The sequence below is a fragment of the Schistocerca gregaria genome, chromosome 5, assembly GCF_023897955.1.
Source record: "Schistocerca gregaria isolate iqSchGreg1 chromosome 5, iqSchGreg1.2, whole genome shotgun sequence".
Taxonomy (NCBI): domain Eukaryota; kingdom Metazoa; phylum Arthropoda; class Insecta; order Orthoptera; family Acrididae; genus Schistocerca; species Schistocerca gregaria.
This window is the reverse complement of record NC_064924.1, coordinates 657,285,945-657,309,042: the sequence shown is the minus strand read 5'-3', so window position 1 is coordinate 657,309,042 and position 23,098 is coordinate 657,285,945.

Sequence of the window (23,098 nt, the reverse complement as noted above, 5' to 3'; positions counted from 1 at the left end):
GTCCATTCTGCTGCAAAAGTCGTCGAACTGTTCGTGCAGATGGTTGTTGTCTTGCAAACGTCCCCTTCTATTGACTTAGGGATCGAGACGTGGCTGCACGATCCGTTACAGCCATGCGGATAAGATGCCTGTCATCTCGACTGCTAGTGATACGAGGCCGTTGAGATCCTACACTGCGTTCCGTATTACTCTCCTGAACCCACCGATTCCATATTCTGTCATTGGATCTCGACCAACGCGAGCAGAAATGTCGCGATTCGATAAACCGCAATCGCGATAGGCTACAAACCGACCACTATGAAAGTCGGAAACGTGATGGTACGCTTTTCTCCTCCTTACACGAGGCATCACAACAACGTTTCACCAGGCAACGCCGGTCAACTGGTGTTTGTGTATGAGAAATCGGTTGGAAACTTTCCTCATGTCAGCACGTTGTGGGTGTGGCCACCGGCGCCAACCTTGTGTGAATGCTCTGAAAAGCTGATCATTTTCATATCACAGCATCTTCTTTCTGTCGGTTGAATTTCGCGTCTGTAGCACGTCATGTTCTTGGTGTAGCAATTTTAATGGCCAGTAGTGTAAATCCGAGTGGTCAGGAGCGGGTCTGAGCCGCCATACTCGGGAATGCGAGTCCACTTTGCTAACCACTGTGTCACTTCGCTGGGTGCTTTAATGATGAGTTGCGACGAATTGTATTTGTATTGAAATGTCAGCACCGTAATGATACCTCTCTTTTTCTTTGTCCTGGGTGTCTGTCACACTTCACGAAGAGAGACGTGATACGTATGTACAGTGTAACTTCTGTCGCAACTAACTCCTGCCGCATGCAGGTGATGACACGTATGTGTGTGTGTGTGTGTGTGTGTGTGTGTGTGTGTGTGTGTGTGTGTGTGCGTGTGCGTGTGCTTGCGTGCGTGAGTGCAATGCTGAAGAGTCAGAGCGAGCTTCTCGAACGCAGGGCGGTGGTTAACGTTAAGGTGATGCCGGCAGCAAAGGTACGCACGGCGCGTGGTTTGGTTGGGCGGGAATTACTGGCTGGACGCGACGCGCGAGGTGAGGTGAGGTGATCCACGGGCTGCGACTGCCTACAATTAGTCAGCTGTGGGCCGGCCGGCGGGTGATTAACGCCTACAAAGGATAATTTCGCGCCGAATTATGGGCTCGCGCGTCGGATGTTTCCGGCTCATTATTGCGCCCTACGAATGCCATCAGCTCGGCGTCCGCCCGGACGCGACGAGTGGCCACGTTACGACTGCCTCACGCGTTTGTTTTCGGTTGTTCCCGCCCCTAACGACTCGCACAAAAGCTCCCAACTCCACTCGACTACTCGGCACCGCTCCCAGAACTACTACTCGCCGACGGACAAATTTCGATGCTGATGAGGGAGTAAAGTTTTGTACTGCGGGGGCAAACGGTCCACTTTTCCAACATAACCCAACTGAGCTAAAAGAGAAGCATAAATGTTTAGACAACAGAGTTGTGTGGAGCTAACAGCGATTGGTTTACTTATAATCAGTTATTCAAAATGACAGTCACTATCGCATTATTTATTTCGCCGCCATCCGGTTTCAAACCGCGATGGGGTCATCTTCAGGGCAAATTAAACCATTTGGTTCGCTCACTGGAGTCGTCACCGTGCCTGTGCACGGTTGGTAACTAGACAGTTACCTACGAGCGTGCACCTACGCTATGGCACCAACAGCCCAACGGAAACGAGTAAAAAATGTGCGCACGATACTACTACAGGAATATCTTCGTACATTGGTGGGTTTCTATACAAGTTATCCGTCATTTGCATCCGTATTCTATGACTAAATACTTTCTTTACCAGATGGAGAAAATCCTCAAAGCGATGGGCCAGTCATTCACTCTTTTCATGGCTAATTTACATTGCTATTAATTGACATCAAATTCATCGTCCCATTCAGTATTATTTACCAAATATACTGTAAATATAAACTGGTAATGTTTTTATCAAACATGTTTTCCCATCAGTTCACTCAAAACACCCTCTTCTGAGCGTAACATAGCGAACGTATAGCGCCAATGAGAGACAGACAAATGGGAGGGGTCGTTTGGTTCTACGGCGCAGAAGGTAGTTTTCGTCATTTCCGTTTTGCTATCTTTTCCTTAAGCGAAAATTCAATTTTACAGATGTCCCTTGTAGGAAATTTAATGTCCTTTCACATGGTATAGGCTTTTTGTAGATAACATGTATATTTTTCGAGTTGGCAGGTGTGGTAATGGACGTTTTTGATGTTTTCGCAGAAGGGCCAAAAAGTCACCGCTTTGCCGCGCGCTCTATCTCTGGAACCGCTCGTCAGAAAATCAAACCTGGCTAGTAATTTTCGTGGGAAATTTTGTCTACTTTTATTTTGTATCGAATCGTTACCTTATAAAAAGCATAGTTTTCGAGGTATAAACAAGAAACTGAAAGAAGTGCGGAAATTTGTAGGCTTTTTGCGTTCTCTGTTGTGAAGCTGACCTTCTGCAAGGCAGGAAAATTTAAATTCCGATTCAGCACCCCAAAAAGATGTAGAAAAAATTGCGAAATTTTGTTACGTTAATAGCTGTTTTGAACATCAACGGACTGGATAGATATCTGAGAAAGAAATATAAAAACTACAATGTTCGAACAGCTTTTTTTCTTTTGTTTTGTTTTGGAGAAACATCCTTGATATTTGATCTACATAGCACCCCGCTCAACGAAGAGACTGTAAATCAAGCACTTTCTACTTCATCACTATAAAAACGGTTATTGCTACCTGTCTGACGTAATATGAAACCTAGGCACTTTAAGTCATACTTTCAGTAACTTAAAAATGGTAAACTAAAATTAATTCCTTTGTTAAATACTTCTCAATAGCAAAATATGTACTTGCGAATACCCTTTTTACGTTGTTTTCATTCTTGTAGTATTAGCTTGTGCTATACATTCATGTGCACCGGTGCAGTATTTATCAATTTACCTTTCCTTCATCTTTTACTATTTATAAATGTGTCTATGTGGTGCTTGTGAGTGTTACTCCTTTCTTGACACATTTATCAAAACTGCTTGTCGAATAAAGAATTGTTGTATGCAATTTGCTAACAAAATACGCACGTCGTGTCGTGTCCGCCTTAGGCCAAGTTGGCAACGACTAATCAGTAAAGAAGATGTGAAGTTTCATGGGAGAAGCGTTTAGACCGCTTGAAAACTTTAAACGTTTCAGGTGTATGTCGACTAGCCATTGTTTGCGTTTCAGAACTCGTCATACTATAATATTCCAGAGTCACTGTAGCACCAAAATACCTCCTTTTGGAAATAAAAGCAATTGATTCCGTCCTGTTGAGTGCATTACCCAATGAATTCTGGGAACAGTCTAAATTTTATGTTTTTAATTCTTCTAAGTTTACAATCTGGATGACTTACACTCATTTCATTAGAAACACATCAGACTTCGACAACTTCGAATATCCTTTTTTGTCATATTCTACTTCACTTTAAGAGACGAATTCTTTTTATAAATACCTTTTTATATGAATAACGTCATTTGTAGTAAAAGTATTATTAGGGTGGTTCCTTTTCGTTACTTAGTTAGTTACGTGTTTCATTAATCATTTGAACGATGATGTGGAACAAGTCAGTTTAGAGAATATATGTACATGATATGTGTTAACATTAATGAACACATTATTATTTTTAGTCATATTTTTATAAATTAGTCAGTAGAATAGAATGAGTGGTCCACGTTATTGGGCAAATAATAAAAAAAATTTTGTTGCTGTATGTTGAACTCCTTTCAGGCCACTGACAGCTTCAAAATGGGTAATAAGTGTTGCTATTCCCTGAAGTGTTGTAGATATGGGCAACTGTTCTTCTCAAATCCTGATGATGAATTTCATTAGCAAATATATGTGCTGCGACGGCGCAGGTAAAATGCCTAGCTCCTTGAAGAGGTACATACATGACGCCCACGAGTAAACGCCAAATACTTTCTTACTGTTCGCTTTTGTACAATCAACAGTTCCTGTCTAAATTATGAGTTACCCGGGAAAACTGTTCCGTAAGACATAATTATGTGGAACTATATAAAATATGTCAGGAGGTTGATAAGTTAGTTTTCAGGATTAGCAATTATACGAATAGCAAAAGTACCGGAACTTAACTGTTTGGGAAGCTCAGTAATATGCTTTTTCTACTTCAAGTTTTCATCAGTATATAACCCAAAAAGTTGGTACATTCTGTCCTATTTACTAATTCCTGTTCATGTGCTACATCCATTGAACCATTTGGGACACCCTTTGGGATTTTTTTTCCACTCACTAAAATTTTCTGCCTTTCCGACATTGTCTGCTGTACTCAGCACAATCTTTTGTATTGTTTGTTAAGTACGATTCAGGTCTCCATTGTGTAAAGCCATCACTTCCATAAAAGTTTAGTTTTTCTAAGAGAGTAACATCATCTGGCCAATCAAACGCCTTGGGGAGATCACAAAAGTTACCAGTTGGCGATAAACTTTGTTATTATCTAAGCCTTGTACTATTTGATAAGTGAATGCATCAATAGCATTCCAAGTCGAGTAACCCATCTGAAATCCAAAATGTGATTGATAAGTGAATTGTTTCCACTTGAGTGTGTGACTATTCACGAGTACATTACTTTCTCTAATATTTTGTAGAAAGTAACGAAACTGAACGATAATTATTTATTCTGTCCTGCCATCTTGCTTACGAACTGGTTTAACAATTTTTTATTTTGACCAGTCTGGAATAAGTCCCAGTGCCAGTGATATATTGCTACATTGTTAAGGACATTAGTTATTAAGTTGGAACATCTTTCCTGTATTCTGTCTGAAATGCCATGAACGTCACACGAACTCCTGCTTTTTAGAATTTTTATATAGTTGTATTAATTTCCGTGCAAGATGTTGGTGAAACGTCTAGTTGCTTAAAGTTTTATGGAATGACGTTTTCAATACATTCTATTGCTTCTTGATCTGAACTATTTACTCCTATATGTAGTGTTACGTTTGGAATGTGGTTGTTTAAAGTATTTGCAAATTGTGAATTATCCGTCACAACTTTTCCATTTGCTTTAATTGTTACGAATAAGAGTAAGTTCATGGACAATATGCTTTGAAATTTGCCGATGCCACTGTAATTCCTTCAGAGTCAGTAAAGGACTTGAAAGATCAGTTGCAAGAAATGGGCAGCATCCTGAAAAATAGATTATAAGCTGATTATCAATAAAAGAAAAACAAGGGTAATTGAATTAAGTCGAATTAAGACAGGCGATGGTGACGGAATTAGATTAGGCAATGAAACACTAAAAGTAGTAAAAGAGATATTTCTTATCGTTTAATTTAAATTTAAGCGTTAGAAAGTCTTTTTCTGAGGAGTTTTGTCTGTCTTGCACAGAAGTGGAACGTGAGCGATAAACAGTTCAGACAAGCAGCGAATAAAAAGTTTTAAAATGTGGTGCTATAGGAGAATGCGGAAGGCTATATGGCTTGTTTGGATAACTAAGAAACGGGAACTGAATCGAACTGATACAAAAAAATTTTGCCACAACTTAACTAAAAAATGGCATCATGCTAATATCAGTTTGGGAAAGGACGATAGTGTGAACAATAAAAATTGTTGAGAGGGGTTAAGTCTTGACAACAGCAAGCGGGTACAAATGGATGGAGTATACAATAGGTACTCAGAGATGAAGAAGCTTACTAAGGATAGATTACCGTGTAAAGCTAAGGTATGAGTCGTGTGTTATCCGACAGACACTACTCGCGGTGAAGTAGCTGCCACATGTACACGAATACTTGGAGTTAAAGGAATGGAAAGGAAACGGAATTCGAAAGAGATAGGAAGTAAATAATGACTCTCAGACGCACAAGGAAGTGCAGGAACGCAAGAGCGAAAGTTGAAAATTTGTGCCAGACTGAGATTGGAATCCAGATGATCCACTTCTCTAGAAGGATTGTCCCGACTTCCTTTTCCTCTTTTTTTTGTCGTGCTGGACGTCACATGACAGCCATTGAAGTTCATCGTTAATCCTTTGGTTCAGTTCTTTTTTTTTTTACAGCGAGCAGTCAGCTCTATGACCGAACACGCTAAGCGACGCCGGCCGTTGTGGCCGAGCGGTTCCAGGCGCGAAGTCTCGAACCGCGTGACCGCTGCGGTCGCAGGTTCGAATCCTGGCTCGGGCATGGATGTGTGTGATGTCCTTAGGTTAGTTAGGTTTAAGTAGTTCTAAGTTCTAGGGGACTGTTGACCTCAGCTGTTAAGTCCCATAATGCTCAGAGCCATTGGAACAGTTTGGTAAGCAACCAAGGCGGCACCGCCTCGGCCATCCGGACACGCTTTCCATCAGACCAAACATCCCAACTTCCCGCTAGCCGCACCGCCCCGTCCTCACCCACTAACCCCCCTACTCAACAGATTTATGGTTCTCGTAAGAGTTCGGACGTTGGTTATGCTTCTGCACTGAAACTTTTTCATCAAGCAGTCGTCGCACTCATAGAGCTAGAGATGTGAGCTGCAGTCAGAACATTTATCTCTCGATGTCTCAGATCAGTGGTCTATTTAGTAACGTGAGACTTTTCTACTGTGTCTTTGTTGCGCTTAATTTCTTCTGCGTGAACCCACGAAGTGCGGTCCTGACATTTCGTTAAATGAAGGAACAATCGGATAGTGAATTTTTACAGCAAATGTGGTGTTCAGAACTTCGACTTTTTGTAGGTTTAATGTGGCCTACAGACTATAAACACCTGCGTCGTATTCATGTGCCACCCACAGGAATCAGCGTAGCAAGTGAAATATTCTTCTGGCCAAATAATACAATACTAAATGAATGATTTTCGTCGATATTTTAAGAGGAATGAATAATTTTAAGACATAAACTTTATATTCAGTGAGTAGTTAACTTTATGCGAAGTAGTTACCAAGAACAGCTGTTCAATTTGTGAGTTAAAAACAAGTCCTGAAAGACTTCTTCTAACATCTGTTTCATACAGCAGGATATAGAGTAAAATGGTTTTAGTCTGATTTAAATTCTTCATCTGTAGGCAGAACACATGAAAATTTATATTTACTATTTCCGGCAAAATGTGGGAAGAACTTTTCGACAGAGAACACTGAATGGCCGACAGCAGTCTATGTACATTACAAAAATGTATGTATGTTTGGGGTGTGTGTGTGTGTGTGTGTGTGTGTGTGTGACAGAGAGAGAGAGAGAGAGAGAGAGAGAGAGAGAGAGAGAGAGAGAGTTCCACATCTCCTTCTACATCACTGCACCAATTCCAACCAAACTTGGTGCACATATCACGTACTGTCAGGCAACAATCGATGTGGGGCTAAGAGCCACATGCCTATCATAGTAGTTCAAGAGATGAGACGTCTTAGACAATGAGATGCGTGAAAAACAACTGCGTTGTTTATGACTTTTAAATTTATTGCTTCTTTCCTGCGAACTATATTCGCAACATATTACGCTGACAGTATCCGCGAATGTCCCTGAATGTACCTACGCAAATACAAAGCTGGACGACTCATAACTCAAGAGATGGGACGCCGTAAACACCTAGGTAAGTGAAAAAAAATGCCTCGTCATGGATGAAATTTCAATACATTTAAGACACTCCTAGAGGCGAGTCAAGTTAAGGAAATTCCAGACAACTGGAAGCGCTTTTAACAGCTTTCAACCGCCAAGCGCAAATGACAGTCGGCGGAAATGATAGCCTTCTATAGAGCTATGAAGAGGCGTTGTCATAGAGACGCTTACAAAATCGCATTGTAGAGACGCACCGCAGCTGCACACACCGTAAAGAATGTTCAGGATCATGTATTTTTTTAATTTCGATATCGTACTTGTACATGCATACATATTTCGTTGTACAATTGTTTCATAATTTCAACTACGTTTACATGAAAATGATTTTCTTTCGGCTCGCCTACTTCACTGCAAACACAGTTCATTTATTGTTGTTGTCGTTGTTAATAGGAAACTGCCAGAAAGAATACCCGGGCAATGCCTACCTCACTACAAACACAGTTCATTTATTGTTGTTGTCGTTGTTAATAGAAAACTGACAGAAACAATATCCGGGCAATGCCGGGATTGTGAGTTAGTAGCAATAGTAGCAGATGTGCGATGGTGATTGGTTTTGAGAGCAATTTTCAGGTCATCTACACTTGTCGATTGGGAGATTATTATTAAAATTTTTCAATGTGCTACAAAGTCAGGTTTAGCACTGTTGTACCGTCAACTGCGAACCAATCGAAGTGCTATTTCTCTTAGTGAGATGGATACGACAGTTAAGAACAATAAATTGTTGAAGATACGCATCTAGCTCGCACTCTTCTACTCGTCTCATTTTCTAGGAGATTAGCCACTGCACTCGGTGGAAACACAGCTGCTGCATATTTCCACAAAAAAAAGTCTATTTAATCAGCGCCTTCCCCGACAACGAAAATGAAAACATTAGAGTATTCTGCATTCTCAGATATCTCCAAGAGTTGCGCTGTTAGCACAATTAAAAAATCCCTGTTTAATTTAAGTAATGCATACATTAGCCTCGGTTTCATCAGCGTTTGCAGCAGATTTCATTTCTCACGATAGCGCTTCATTATGCAGCGTCGAGGAGGGGGAAAAAGAAGAAGGCGTACTCGCTAATGAAGAACGAGTTTGCAACGGCCAGCCTTAAAGCCGCCGTGGGCGATAAAATGAAACAGGAGGCAGCACCGGGGACTCACAAACGATTGGGACAATTTTTTATTTCCTTCCTCTAAAAGACCTCGCAGGCACGGAACACCTCTGTGGATGCGCATGACGCCCCTGCAGAAGCAAGCGAGATAGATAGGTAGGAATTAAATTTTCCGTCGGAATCGAAATCATTCGAGACGGAGCACTAATTCAGCTATAGAGCTTGGAGATAATCAGATATGACTGCATTGAGTGAGTCAACACGGCGTCCGCCTGGCGTAATTTACGGAAATCTACCCTGGAGTGGAGTAATATCAATCGTTCTTTAGAGGGAAAGGAAATAACAGAGTATCGATGCCATTGTTCCTGAAGTTCTGGTTCACGTTCGCAATGCGTCTGGAGGATCTCGAGAGGAAATTTTTCCCGGTTAATTTTTTTTTCTTTAATTAATGTTATCAGTTTGGATTCCGTAGTAATGTTGGAACACGTGAGGCAATACTGACCTTACGACGTATCTTAGAAGATACAGGGTGTTTCAAAAATGACCGATATATTTGAAACGGCAATACAAACTAAACGAGCAGCGATAGTAATACACCGTTTGTTGCAATATGCTTGGGACAACAGTACATTTTCAGGCAGACAAACATTCGAAATTACAGTAGTTACAATTGTCAACAACAGATGGCGCTGCGGTCTGGGACACTCTATAGTAGGATATTTTCCACATATCCACTATGCGTAGCAATAATATGGCGTAGTCTCTGAATGAAATTACCCGAAACTTTTGACAACGTTCAGCAGTTCAATTGTTTCTGGATTCTGGCGGTACACCAGGTCTTTCAAGTGTCCCCACAGAAAGAAGTCACAGGGGTTCATGTCTGGCGAATAGGGAGGCCAATCCACGCCGCCTCCGGTATGTTTCGGATAGCCCAAAGCAATCACACGATCATCGAAATATCCATTCAGGAAATTAAAGACGTCGGCCGTGCGATGTGGCCGGGCACCATCTTGCATAAACCACGAGGTGTTCGCAGTGTCGCCTAAGGCAGTTTGTACCGCCACAAATTCACGAAGAATGTCCAGATAGCGTGATGAAGTAATCGTTTCCGATCTGAAAAATGGGCCAATGATTCCTTTGGAAGAAATGGCGGCCCAGACCAGTACTTTTTGAGGATGCAGGAACGATGGGACTGCAACATGGGGTTTTTCGGTTCCCCATATGCGCCAGTTCTGTTTATTGACGAAGCCGTCCAGGTAAAAATAAGCTTCGTCAGTAAACCAAATGCTGCCCACATGCATATCGCCGTCATCAATCCTGTACACTATATCGTTAACGAATGTCTCTCGTGCAGCAATGGTAGCGGCGCTGAGGGGTTGCCGCGTTTGAATTTTGTATGGATAGAGGTGTAAACTCTGGCGCATGAGACGATACGTGGACTTTGGCGTCATTTGGACCGCAGCTGCAACGGAAACCCGAGGCCGCTGTTGGATCACCTGCTGCACTAGCTGCGCGTTGCCCTCTGTGGTTGCCGTACGCGGTCGCCCTACCTTTCCAGCACGTTCATCCGTCACGTTCCCAGTCCGTTGAAATTTTTCAAACAGATCCTTTATTGTATCGCTTTTCGGTCCTTTGGTTACATTAAACCTCCGTCGAAAACTTCGTCTTGTTGCAACAACACTGTGTTCTAGGCGGTGGAATTCCAACACCAGAAAAATCCTCTGTTCTAAGGAATAAACCATGTTGTCCACAGCACAGTTGTACGTTGTGAACAGCACACGCTTACAGCAGAAAGACGACGTACAGAATGGCGCACCCACAGACTGCGTTGTCTTCTATATTTTTCACATCACTTGCCGCGCCATCTGTTGTTGAAAATTGTAACTACTGTACTTTCGAAAGTTTGTCCGCCTGAAAATGTATTGTTGTCCCAAGCATATTGCAACAAACTGTGTATTTCTATCGCTACTCGTTTAGTTTTTATTGCCGTTTCAAATATACCAGTCATTTTTGAAACACCCTATAGATCACGGACAGGGTTGTAGCCTCTGCCCGATGCTAATAAATCTCTATATTAAGCAAGCAGCAAAGGAAAGAGAAGAAAAGTTCGTAGTAGGTATAAAATCCATGGAGAAGAAATAAAAACTTTGAGGTTTGCAGATGACATTGTAATTCTGTCAGAGACAGCAAAGGACTTGGAAGAGCAGTTGAACGGAATGGACAGTGTTTTGAAAGGAGGATATAAGATGAACATCAACAAAAGCAAAACGAGGATAATGGAATGTAGTCGAATTAAGTCGGGTGATGCTGAGGGAATTAGATTAGGAAATGAGTCGCCTAAAATAGTAAATGAGTTTTGCTATTTGGGGAGCAAAATAACTGATGATGGTCGAAGTAGAGAGGATATAAAATGTAGACTGGCTATGGCAAGGAATGCGTTTCTGAAGAAGAAAAATTTGTTAACATCGAGTATAGATTTAAGTGTCAGGAAGTCGTTTCTGAAAGTATTTGTATGGAGTGCAGCCATGTATGGAAGTGAAACATGGACAATAAATAGTTTGGGCAAGAAGAGAATAGAAGTTTTCGAAATGTGGTGCTACAGAAGAATGCTGATGATTAGATGGGTAGATCACATAACTGATGAGAAGGTATTGAATAGAATTGGGGAGAAGAGGAGTTTGTGGCACAACTTAACCAGAAGAAGGGATCGGTTGGTAGGACATGTTCTGAGGCATCAAGGGATCACAAATTTAGCATTGGAGGCATCAAGGGATCACAAATTTAGCATTGGAGGTCAGTGTGGAGGGTAAAAATAATAGAGGGAGACCAAGAGATGAATACACTAAGCAAATTCAGAAGGACATAGGTTGCAGTAAGTACTGGGAGATGAAGAAGCTTGCACAGGATAGAGTAGCATGGAGAGCTGCATCAAACCAGTCTCAGGCCGGAAGACCACAACAACAACAACAATGTTATCTGTTTTGGAAATGTGCAGATTTTATACCTTTGTAAATGTTGTACATATTTATGTTTTGTAATTAGAATGCTATGCCTAGAAGAACAAGGAGATGAAGACAAAAGATGGATCAAGATTTTAAACATGGCTGAAACAGCAACTTTTGAAATTCTTCACGGTAAATGATGACATCCAAAACAGTTGCACGATAAAGATTTATTAAAATTCTTGACCACGGTTTCGGTAAGTATAAATATACCTTCATCAGAAGTAAAATAACTAAAATAACTAAAATAACATCCTGCAATGGAGATTAATAAAACAATTGTGCCAAATGCTAAGCTGTGTTCGCATCGACCCTCTGTCCATAATCATGTTTATAAATGGAGATGATGTTTTAACTACTGACGACGCCTTTGGCACAATTGTTTTATTAATCTCCATTGCTGGATGTAATTTTAGGTATTTTACTTCTGATGACTGTATATTTATACAAACCGCAACCGTGGTCAAGAATTTTAATAAATCTTATCCTGCAACTGTTTTGGCTGTCATCATTTACCGTGAACAATTGGAGTTGAGAGACGAGTAACGGTGATTGTTAGATTAGTTGGTGACACGTTTCGCAAGACACATAAATAAAGTTACAGTAGAATAAGATAAAAGTTATCCATCAGGATGGAAGGTGGTTTAAAGTGAGTTTAGACTGCAAGAGTTTGAGGGCTACGTACTAAAATAAACTGCTACCGACCTTGTGTATGGAGCGCTACACTTAAACGAAAGAAGAACGTAATGATTTGAAAGATCATTTACACAAGTAGTGCTGTGGAGAGATGAATACATACAAGCAATCACTGTGAGGTGATAGTACATCTAATTTCCTGTGACCGACAATCAATAAACAATTTCCATTTTGTTCAAGTAAAAAGTTTGTGATCTTGTTTGAATGAAAACGGTGTCTATGTGCATTTAATAATTATGCAAACTGAACAAACCCCCAGAAACTGCACTACATAAATTCGATTCACAAAACCTGATATGCCCTGTAAGACAAAAAACAAAAGGAGAAAGACAGTGACGCACCAGGAAGGAATTATCCGAATGGGATGTAAATCGGTAGATGTGATGTGCATGTACTATCAAACAAATTATTACAATTTCAGAAAAGCTGGATAATATATTCAAGAGAAAGAGCTTCCTTCACAAATTGAGCAAGTCAGCTAGCCGGAGTGGTCGAGCGGTTCTAGGCGCTTCAGTCTAGAACCGTGCGACCACTATGGTCGCAGGTTTGAATCCTGCCTCAGGCATGGATGTGTGTGATGTCCTTAGGTTAGTTCTAAGTTCTAGTTGACTGATGACCTCAGATGTTAAGTCCCATAGTGCTCAAATCCATCTGAACCATTTTTTCAGCAAGTTAGTAACGCGCTGGATCAACTTTGGCTCATATACAAACAGTTATTCAGCTTGACATTGATTGATAAAGCTGTTCGATATGCTCCAGAGGGACATCGTGCCAAATTATGTCCAAATGGAGTGTTAGATCATGAAAATCACGAGATGGTTGGATGACCCTACCCGTCATGCTCCAAACGTTTGCAGTTGTGGAGAGATCCGACGTAGCTGCTGGCTACAGTTGGGTTTGGCAAGTATGAAGATAAGCTGTAGAAACTCTCGCAGTGTGCAGGCGGGCATTGTCTGGCTGCATGTAAGCCCAGGATGGCTTGCCGTGAAGGGCAGCAAAATTGGGCGTAGGATATCGTTAACGTACGGCTGTGCTATAAGGGCAAAGAGGCCCTGCTTTGAAAGGGAATGGAACCTCACACCAGAACTCCTGGTTGTCTGGCCATGTGGGCAGGCTGGAATCCCGCTACTGCCTGGGGCCCTTCCAGATAAGTCTTCGTTGATCACTGGGGCTCAGCTGGAAGCGGGACTCATCACTGAAGACTGTTCTAGCCCAGTCAATGAAATTCCAGACCTAGGACGTGTCTGGAGACGCCCTGGACAGTGGTGGAATAATGACCTGACTGTAGCCAGCCGTTCGTCCCGACAGCCAGAAGCGATGGTCCGGGTTGCAACTTCCTTTCATAACAGAACCCCTTTGGATGTCACCCGTTGCACCCTTAAACAGCATAGTGGTACTTAGAAAATATTCTACGCTGTGTTTTGTTACCCTTCATTACAAGCCACTCTGGGCAGACATTTCAGCTAGAGAACCCGCCTCCTGGGCTTACATTTCAACTAGAGAACCCGTCTCCTGGGCTTACATTTCAGCTAGAGAAGCCCGCCCACAAACGGTGAGAATTTCTTCTGTTTGTGCTTGACAAACCCCAATTGACCAGCAAATTTGTTGGATCTCTACCAAATCCTGAACATTTGGAGCATTATGGTCAAGGTTCTCCAACCATCTCAGAATTTTGACGATTTAACGCGCCAATTGGACAGAATTTGGCACGATATCTCTCAAGAAAACAGCAAACAATGCTAAGTGCAGTAACTGCTTGTGTAAAGCCCAGACATTGACTTGCAATTTGTGAAGGTCTTTGTTCTGGATAAATCACCCATTTTTTTCTGAAATTGTAATCATTTGTTTATCCATACATCTACATCACATCTACTGGTTTCCGTCAGATTCGGATAATTTCGTCATGGTACAGTGTTTTTCTTAACTTAGAGTGTATTTCAGTGATACGTCACTCACTAAGTGTCGTCTACGATTTCAACGGCGAATTTGTGACATTAAAATCGAAAACGATCCATACCGAACACAACAGAAACAACGAAAGCATTACTCGGTACATCTGTCACCACCTACATGAATCATAGGTAGGACAAGCTTCCTCTCATATGTCTTTGATCACCGAAGATATTGAAAGTAAGCAGAGGCGAACAGCATAAACTGTGTGTGTGTGGGAATTCCTAAGGGACCAAAATGCTAAGGTCATCGGTCCCTAGACTTACACACTACTTCTTAAACTAATTGAAAATAACTTATGCTAAGAACAACACACACACCCATGCCCGAGGGAGGACTGGAACCTCCGACGAGAGGGACGGCGCAGTCCGTGACATGGCGCCTCAGACCACGCGGCCACTCCGCGCGGCTAAACTGTGTTATGTTTCGAGTCACAATGCAGTATGCAGTGATATTCAGGACACTTACAAGACTGCCCTCTGTTATGTGGTGAAGCAAGTAATTTCTTCAGAATGATTCTCACAAGCTACGTTATATGAATCGCTGTTCTATTTCCCGCGTTGTTCCAGGCTATGTATAAATGGAAATATTTTTACAAAATAACATTTGTAAATTTCTTAACTGTTTTCGATGTAATAAGAAAATTAGTAGATATTGTAACTGGATGTAATCTAGTAATAAAATTGTAGATTTTGTAACTACACTCCTGGAAATTGAAATAAGAACACCGTGAATTCATTGTCCCAGGAAGGGGAAACTTTATTGACACATTCCTGTGGTCAGATACATCACATGATCACACTGACAGAAGCATAGGCACATAGACACAGGCAACAGAGCATGCACAATGTCGGCACTAGCACAGTGTATATCCACCTTTCGCAGCAATGCACGCTGCTATTCTCCCATGGAGACGATCGTAGAGATGCTGGATGTAGTCCTGTGGAACGGCTTGGCATGCCATTTCCACCTGGCGCCTCAGCTGGACCAGCGTTCGTGCTGGACGTGCAGACCGCGTGAGACGACGCTTCATCCAGTCCCAAACATGCTCAATGGGGGACAGATCCGGAGATCTTGCTGGCCAGGGTAGTTGACTTACACCTTCTAGAGCACGTTGGGTGGCACGGGATACATGCAGCCGTGCATTGTCCTGTTGGAACAGCAAGTTCCCTTGCCGGTCTAGGAATGGTACAACGATGGGTTCGATGACGGTTTGGATGTACCGTGCACTATTCAGTGTCCCCTCGACGATCACCAGAGGTGTACGGCCAGTGTAGGAGATCGCTCCCCACACCATGATGCCGGGTGTTGGCCCTGTGTGCCTCGGTCGTATGCAGTCTTGATTGTGGCGCTCACCTGCACGGCGCCAAACACGCATACGACCATCATTGGCACCAAGGCAGAAGCGACTCTCATCGCTGAAGACGACAGGTCTCCATTCGTCCCTCCATTCACGCCTGTCGCGACACCACTGGAGGCGGGCTGCACGATATTGGGGCGTGAGCGGAAGACGGCCTAACGGTGTGCGGGACCGTAGCCCAGCTTCATGGAGACGGTTGCGAATGGTCCTCGCTGATACCCCAGGAGCAACAGTGTCCCTAATTTGCTGGGAAGTGGCGGTGCGGTCCCCTACGGCACTGCGTAGGATCCTACGGTCTTGGCGTGCATCCGTGCGTCGCTGCGGTCCGGTCCCAGGTCGACGGGCACGTGCACCTTCCGCCGACCACTGGCGACAACATCGATGTACTGTGGAGACCTCACGCCCCACGTGTTGAGCAATTCGGCGGTACGTCCACCCGGCCTCCCGCATGCCCACTATACGCCCTCGCTCAAAGTCCGTCATCTGCACATACGGTTCACGTCCACGCTGTCGCGGCATGCTACCAGTGTTAAAGACTGCGATGGAGCTCCGTGTGCTACGGCAAACTGGCTGACACTAACGGCGGCGGTGCACAAATGCTGCGCAGCTAGCGCCATTCGAAGGCCAACACCGCGGTTTCTGGTGTGTCCGCTGTGCCGTGCGTGTGATCATTGCTTGTACAGCCCTCTCGCAGTGTCCGGAGCAAGTATGGTGGGTCTGACACACTGGTGTCAATGTGTTCTTTTTTCCATTTCCAGGAGTGTAGTTGTAAGCTAACGGGAAACCTGTACTATGAAACGGCTAACCTATTTCATGGCGTACAACTCCAGTTGCAGGTTATCTGTCGATCTATCGGTTTTCAGGGGTAATAAGAGTCTGATTTTCAATATTTCATGTAATTATTGCTCGAATTAAAATTTTTATATCCTGTTATAATCTATTTCTTAAGAGGTGTAATCATATGCTAAATGTTTAACACAAGCATTACGATTAGACACTGTACATATGTCGTGAGGCAAGGCTGCTCAGAGCGCACAAACTACGCAAACTATATTCACCCAGTACCAGAGAAAGAGAGGACTTGGCGACTTCCAATAAACATTATACACAATTACACACATTTACGAAACATCTTGTCACTGACATCCCGCTCCCCCCTCCACAAAATAATGAAAGGAAAAAGTTTTTCGTTTGTGACATGTTCATTCAGTAAAACTTCAGTATCGTATGACGTTTGACTTTATTAATTCTTTACTACTAACTCTATTAGCAACACGCTTTGCAGATAGCATCCACATAATTATACCATTGAATGTGTCTGCAAAATTATATCAACGTATGACACGTAGTTCACAAGGAGATGCGCGAGCTTCAGACCGGAACCGCGCGACTGCTACGGTCGCAGGTTCGAATCCTGCCTCGGGCATTGATGTGTGTGTTGTCCTTAGGTTAGTTAGGTTTAAGTACTTCTAAGTTCTAGGGGACTGATGACCTCAGATGTTAAGTCGCATAGTGATCAGAGGCATTTGAACAATTTTTGGAGATGCGCGAAAAAGTAGCTTCTTGGTAAAACGGAGCGCAAATTGCCCGGTTTATATACATATATCCAGTATTTGATAATGAGAGCAGTTAGTGACTTCCTACAAACTTTAAACGTAATTCCAAAACTTTTCTAGGCTTTTCAGATACTTAACGTTAAATACTAAACACATTAACTCATTGGTGAAGTTTCAGACATTTGTAACAGGTTTACACATAGGACTTCGATTCGTTATGAATAGGAAGTGGGAAATTTACTCTGTTTAATAATCAACATTAAACTAATTAGCAACATTTAGCATTAAACCTTTACTGAAGCAAGTAACAGATAAAGCTCAATCAATAATCGTCCATGCCGTGCTACTAAATACTGAAAGAACATCAACATACAATACAAATATTCTGATATCATTGTAATAGAAATGACACATATTTGCTGTCTGGTATTGTGTAAATTTTACACGTCTCAGTATCATATATTTGGATGAGTGTACGTGTGTTGTGAATTCAGTGCCGGCCGCGGTGGTCTCGCGGTTCTAGGCGCGCAGTCCGGAACCGTGCGACTGCTACGGTCGCAGGTTCGAATCCTGCCTCGGGCATGTACGTGTGTGATGTCCTTAGGTTAGTTAGGTTTAAGTAGTTCTAAGTTCTAAGTTCTAGGGGACTAATGACCACGGCAGTTGAGCCCATAGTGCTCAGAGCCATTTGTGAATTCAGTTTTCCCACCGAATTCCAGGTTAGCGGTCGGAGGATGACAATAACAGAAAATCTGAACTATCAGTTGTAGCCTGGGTCCAGACTTAAGATTCCAGTAACAAGGAAGCCAAGGAGGAGACAGTTAACATTTACATATAAAATACTGTTTATACAATATAACGTAGGTTAAGATATGTGTAAGTTTACTGAGCGTTATGTCTTTCTTTAATGGCATAATTTTCACACATACTACGTACCTGCGTCATTATTTTATTTGCCAATAGCTAGGACGTACCCGAGTAGTCTAAAATTATGTTTGCGAAAATAAAGAGTGTGAGGAGACACTCAGTGAACAAATTGATGTGCATAATTCAACCGTGTTTTAAAGAATATTGATTACCGAAGGTATCATGTGGGGGGCGGGAGGGGGGTGGGGGAGATAAGTCGAATAGCACAAGCAAGAAACGCTTTCTTCAGTAAAAGGGCGCTACTCATACCACATACTGATAAAGAAATAATGAAGACGTCTGAAGCAGAGCAATATATGGAGATGAACCGTGGTCCATCGTAAATCTGGAGAAGAAAGAAACTGGGAGCATTTGAAATGTGGAGCTGTCGAAGAAAGTTAAAAATTAAATGAACAAATTAAGTACGAAATTAAGAACTACTAAAAATTAAAGATGTCTGTGGCCAGTCCTCATCAGAAGAAGGGACAGCTTAGTTGGGCATCTGCTACACGGCATCCAGGAACGGTTAACCTACCACTGCACCATTTGAAAGGGACAAGCAGGGCAAGCCAAGACTACGTTACAGAAGACTTTGCTTGCGTCGGTTACGTATGGATGAAAATATTAGCACAATACAAGAAAAGGCGGAGGACACAATAAAACCACTCGAAAGACTGATGACTTTAAAGAAGAGTACCCTAACGTAGATTCGATGTTTGTAGCTAAGATGCTGACGTTTATGTCGTACTGGTTGATGTTGCAACAAGGATTTTAGTTTGAGAACTATTTTTTTTGTTATAGTTTTAAGTAATGAGTCAAATGAATGAAAATCGGCCAACGAGGTACCTTTCATGCATTTATACTTATTCTTGTGATATCGAAAAATATATTCAATTGTATTAAAGAGTGAGACAAAGAAGTGACAGTTTAATTCTTTCTGATCGGTAACATGCTCCTGCGATACAAGTCTTGGACTCAAGCAATCCTACATTCCCCCAGATTAAATTCAATATATGACACGTAAATATGGAAATACGTCACTTGTAAGTATTTATTATACTAATTATGTCTTAGTTTGAAATGTTAAAATTAGAAGACTTTCTTTAGCTCCTTGTTCGTTGCCACGTGTGTGTTAAACAATAGACAGGAAGTGTTTTTGTGAGTTCACAGTTTTTGACTGCTAAATTGTGGACAAGGCCACTTTCTGCAATTTGTTTGAAGTTATCAACTGGTAAAATCCGCTTGGATTAGGTTTTTTTCCTGATATTTACGTTTCGCTGTCAATTTGTTCCGAAGTGTACTGATTGGCACATGATCTTAGGTGCGATTTGACTTCATTTGGTGTTATTATTCCCCTCAGGTACGAATTACAGCACATACTTACGTTGTAAAATATATTACAAATTTTATGGCATATTTGACGTGACATACTCTTAGTAACGCGTAAATATTGGATAGACGAATATTTCACATATTTGCCACGCGTTTACTTTAGGTTTCACAGTACGTCACTTAAGAAGTAAATTTATCATGGCGTTCGAATGTAAACACTTACTCAAACTGTTGTTAACATTAGCTGTAATATATTAAAAGAGGTTTCTCAAACGTATTGTATTCTGGATAAATTTTAGTAACTGGAGTAGCTGTATTAATAGTATTATTAATAGTAATCAGTGACATGTTATGCGTAGGTTATGAAAATGATGCAAACGTGCAAATACATTTCTGCAAAACTCACTTTTAACAACGTTGTAAGAGGACTTACACAAGATAAGGTTGAATAGTACTAAAAATATAAACACAGAGCAGAATGACGGTCTATAATTCGAGTAATTTGTATTTCCGGCTTCGTTCTCTTTAAGTTCATGCATTGTAAGTACTTCTGGTTCCATTAATTTAAGTAATGTGCATAACGAGCTAGTGTTAACAATGAGGTCAGTGTGGGACAGCGCCTGTAAAGACAAAAGCCCAAACTGATGACACTGTGCCTCAGTTCACTCTTTCCCGAGCCACCGCTACAGTCACGCAAGATCGAGAAAGAGAGAGATGATCGCGAAATGCAAATATGATCTCGTCGATAAAAATTACTCTAAGGCTCAACAGATAAAGTGACTGGCACCTTAAAAGAAACGTTATCTCACAGTAAGTATCTTTAAAGCTCAGTCTAACTAGGTAGTTGTTACTAAATAGTTACACTTGGACATATTCATTACAACCTTCGCAGCTAAATTGTTTTCAGAGATAACGAAGACTTGAAAAAATTCGGAATGTTGCTTTATTCAGTGAATAACCCACACTGGAAAGGCAAGGATGGTTCATCACAGACGCACAGGAAACAAAAGGATCTCACAGTTTTTCCTATGTATTCCTCTTCCTAGGCGTTATTATCTCTCTACCGCAGTTACATTTACACCACAGGCACATCCATCGAAATAGATTCGTAATGAAAAACCAGCAAACTTGCTAGAAATGTTAACCGTCTTTGAAAATATATGTAAAGAAATTCTTTATCGCTTTAGAGTTAACTGCGAAAAGCCTTTAACTGCACGTTCCTTAGGTCAGCTCACTAAATTTCGTTTCGTCACTCGTTTCTCTATAATGTCTGTGTTGTTACGTACACGCAACAATATTTCAACGTAATGGAGTGGATAATGTGCGATTGAAGCTGGCAATTGACTATGAGAAACAAATAGCTGGAATCAGGTGCCACTGGCATTATTTTCACTGCCACCACAATTTTCAAACTGGCACTAACCTAGTTATTGACTTTGATATTTCTAAAGAAATGTGTTAATAAGGTTTAGAGGAAATTTGTAGTAAGCGACATGCAAATCAAGTATTTTCATAGCGAAACGACAAAATTGTGATAGTCTTGCACTGTGTTGCCTGACAAAAAACACGTAATTTGACGTAGTATTATTACATACGAAAATTTTCTTCACATGTTTATTATCTTACAGAATATACAGTAAATTAAAAACAACTGGTGTGAAACGACCTCATGGGTATGATTGTGTTCGTGCAGAAGCACTTTTCTCAAGGCCACGAACGTAAGTGAGGAATAAATCAAACAGACACACGGTTCTCTTTAATTGAATAAACAGGTTTGCACTCAGTAATAGTGACTTCTGCGGTTAGCGCAACGTTACGAGCAAGCTCGGACCCGTCTGCAGCACGATATACGTGTCTCTGCTCACTACTTAGCACTAAATCACACTGTCCATTAAGTACGCGTGACAAACAGATTGACTCGAACGCTGCTAGGCCTCCAGCTGTTACACAAATCTCCCCGCCTAGGACTTTAGACATTATTGTGCAGCGGAGCACGTCATAACTAATGTTAGTATCCAGAAGACATACTTCTGCTGCTCGTTATCCATGAATCTCACTTCGCACAAAAAATCACTCTGCCGACCAGGAACAAAGGAAGGGGAGGAGCGAACGAAAGACTGCAGAACACAAGGCGTATTCCAGCTGCTGGTGTTCGCTCCCGCATCTTGTCCTCTGGACGTCAACGAAATCGCCGGGACAAAGGAGTGGCCATAACGACGCGTCTCACGTTTGGCCCACTGCTGCCTTAGAAATGGCATCCATCAATAAAACATGACTCCAGTTTTTATGTCCATCAGCTCCTTTACTGTCTGGCTGACCATACGTTTAGAGGGTGCTCGCCCGTGAATCACTGGAAACAGACCTCTGAGTTTAGCACGTTTCGGTCAACATCATTCAGTCGTCTGAATCATATAAACTATATGTTTAGGAAATATGACAGCTTTCACCAGTTGTCGAATAAATACTATCGCCGGTGGCCATTTGCGATAAAATTTTCTCGCAGACTTTCCGTGCGGGAAACAACGTTTAACAAGCGTTGAACTGTGTGTGTTAGCTTCATGCTGTATACAAAGCATTGCTGGTGAATTAAATAAAAATTTAGTTTATACAGGAAATCATAAAAATTTCTTAGCAAATACCTTTCCGAGATTGATGTCTGAAATACTCCTCTGTGATACAGACAAGAGGGAGAGTGAGTCAGTAATTAAATAACTGAGGACTAAGGACTCTCATGGTTATGATGGAGTGTCATGCAGAATATTAAAGTACTGTGCTGCACATGTTAGCCCCGTATTTAGCCATATTTGTAACTTTTCCTTTAGGAATGGTCAGTTTCCTGAGCGATTAAAGTACTCAGTAGTAAAGCCACTTTATAAAAAGGGAGAAAGGGATAATGTAGATAATTTTAGACCTATTTCTATGCCATCAGTGTTTGCAAAAGTTATCGAAAAGGCTGTGTATGTAAGGTTAATTGACCATTTTATTTCACACGATTTGCTATCAAATGTACAGTTCGGCTTTAGAAGTCGTTTATCAACTGAAAATGCTATATTCTCTTTTTTCTGGGAGGTACTGGATGAGCTAAACAAAAAGTTTCGAACGCTTGGCGTATTTTTTTGATTTAACTAAGGCGTTTGACTGTTTTGATCACAAATATTTCACCAGAAGTTGGACCATTAGGGAATAAGGGGAGTAGCTCACAATTGGTTCACCTCTTACTTTAGCACCAGGCAGCAAAAGGTCATTATTCACAATGTTGATCACGGCTGTGATGTGGGATCTGTGTGGGGTACTATCAAGTGCTTTGTCGTATGATATTATATTTTGGGGTAACTCTTCCCATTCTAGAAGGATATTTTTGGCTCAGAAACGGGCGGTTCGGGTAATATGTGGTGTGAGTTCACGAACCTCTTGTCGACCTCGACCTCTGTTCACGAGTCTGGGTATTTTGACATTGGCCTCTCAATACGTGCATTCCTTATTGTCGTTATTTTTACCAATACTACTTTAGTCCCAGGAATAAGCAGCATTCACTCGGTTAATACTCGGCAGAATTCAAACCTCCATTTGGATCGGGCTTCCTTAACTCTTTTGCAAAAAGGTGTGCAGTAT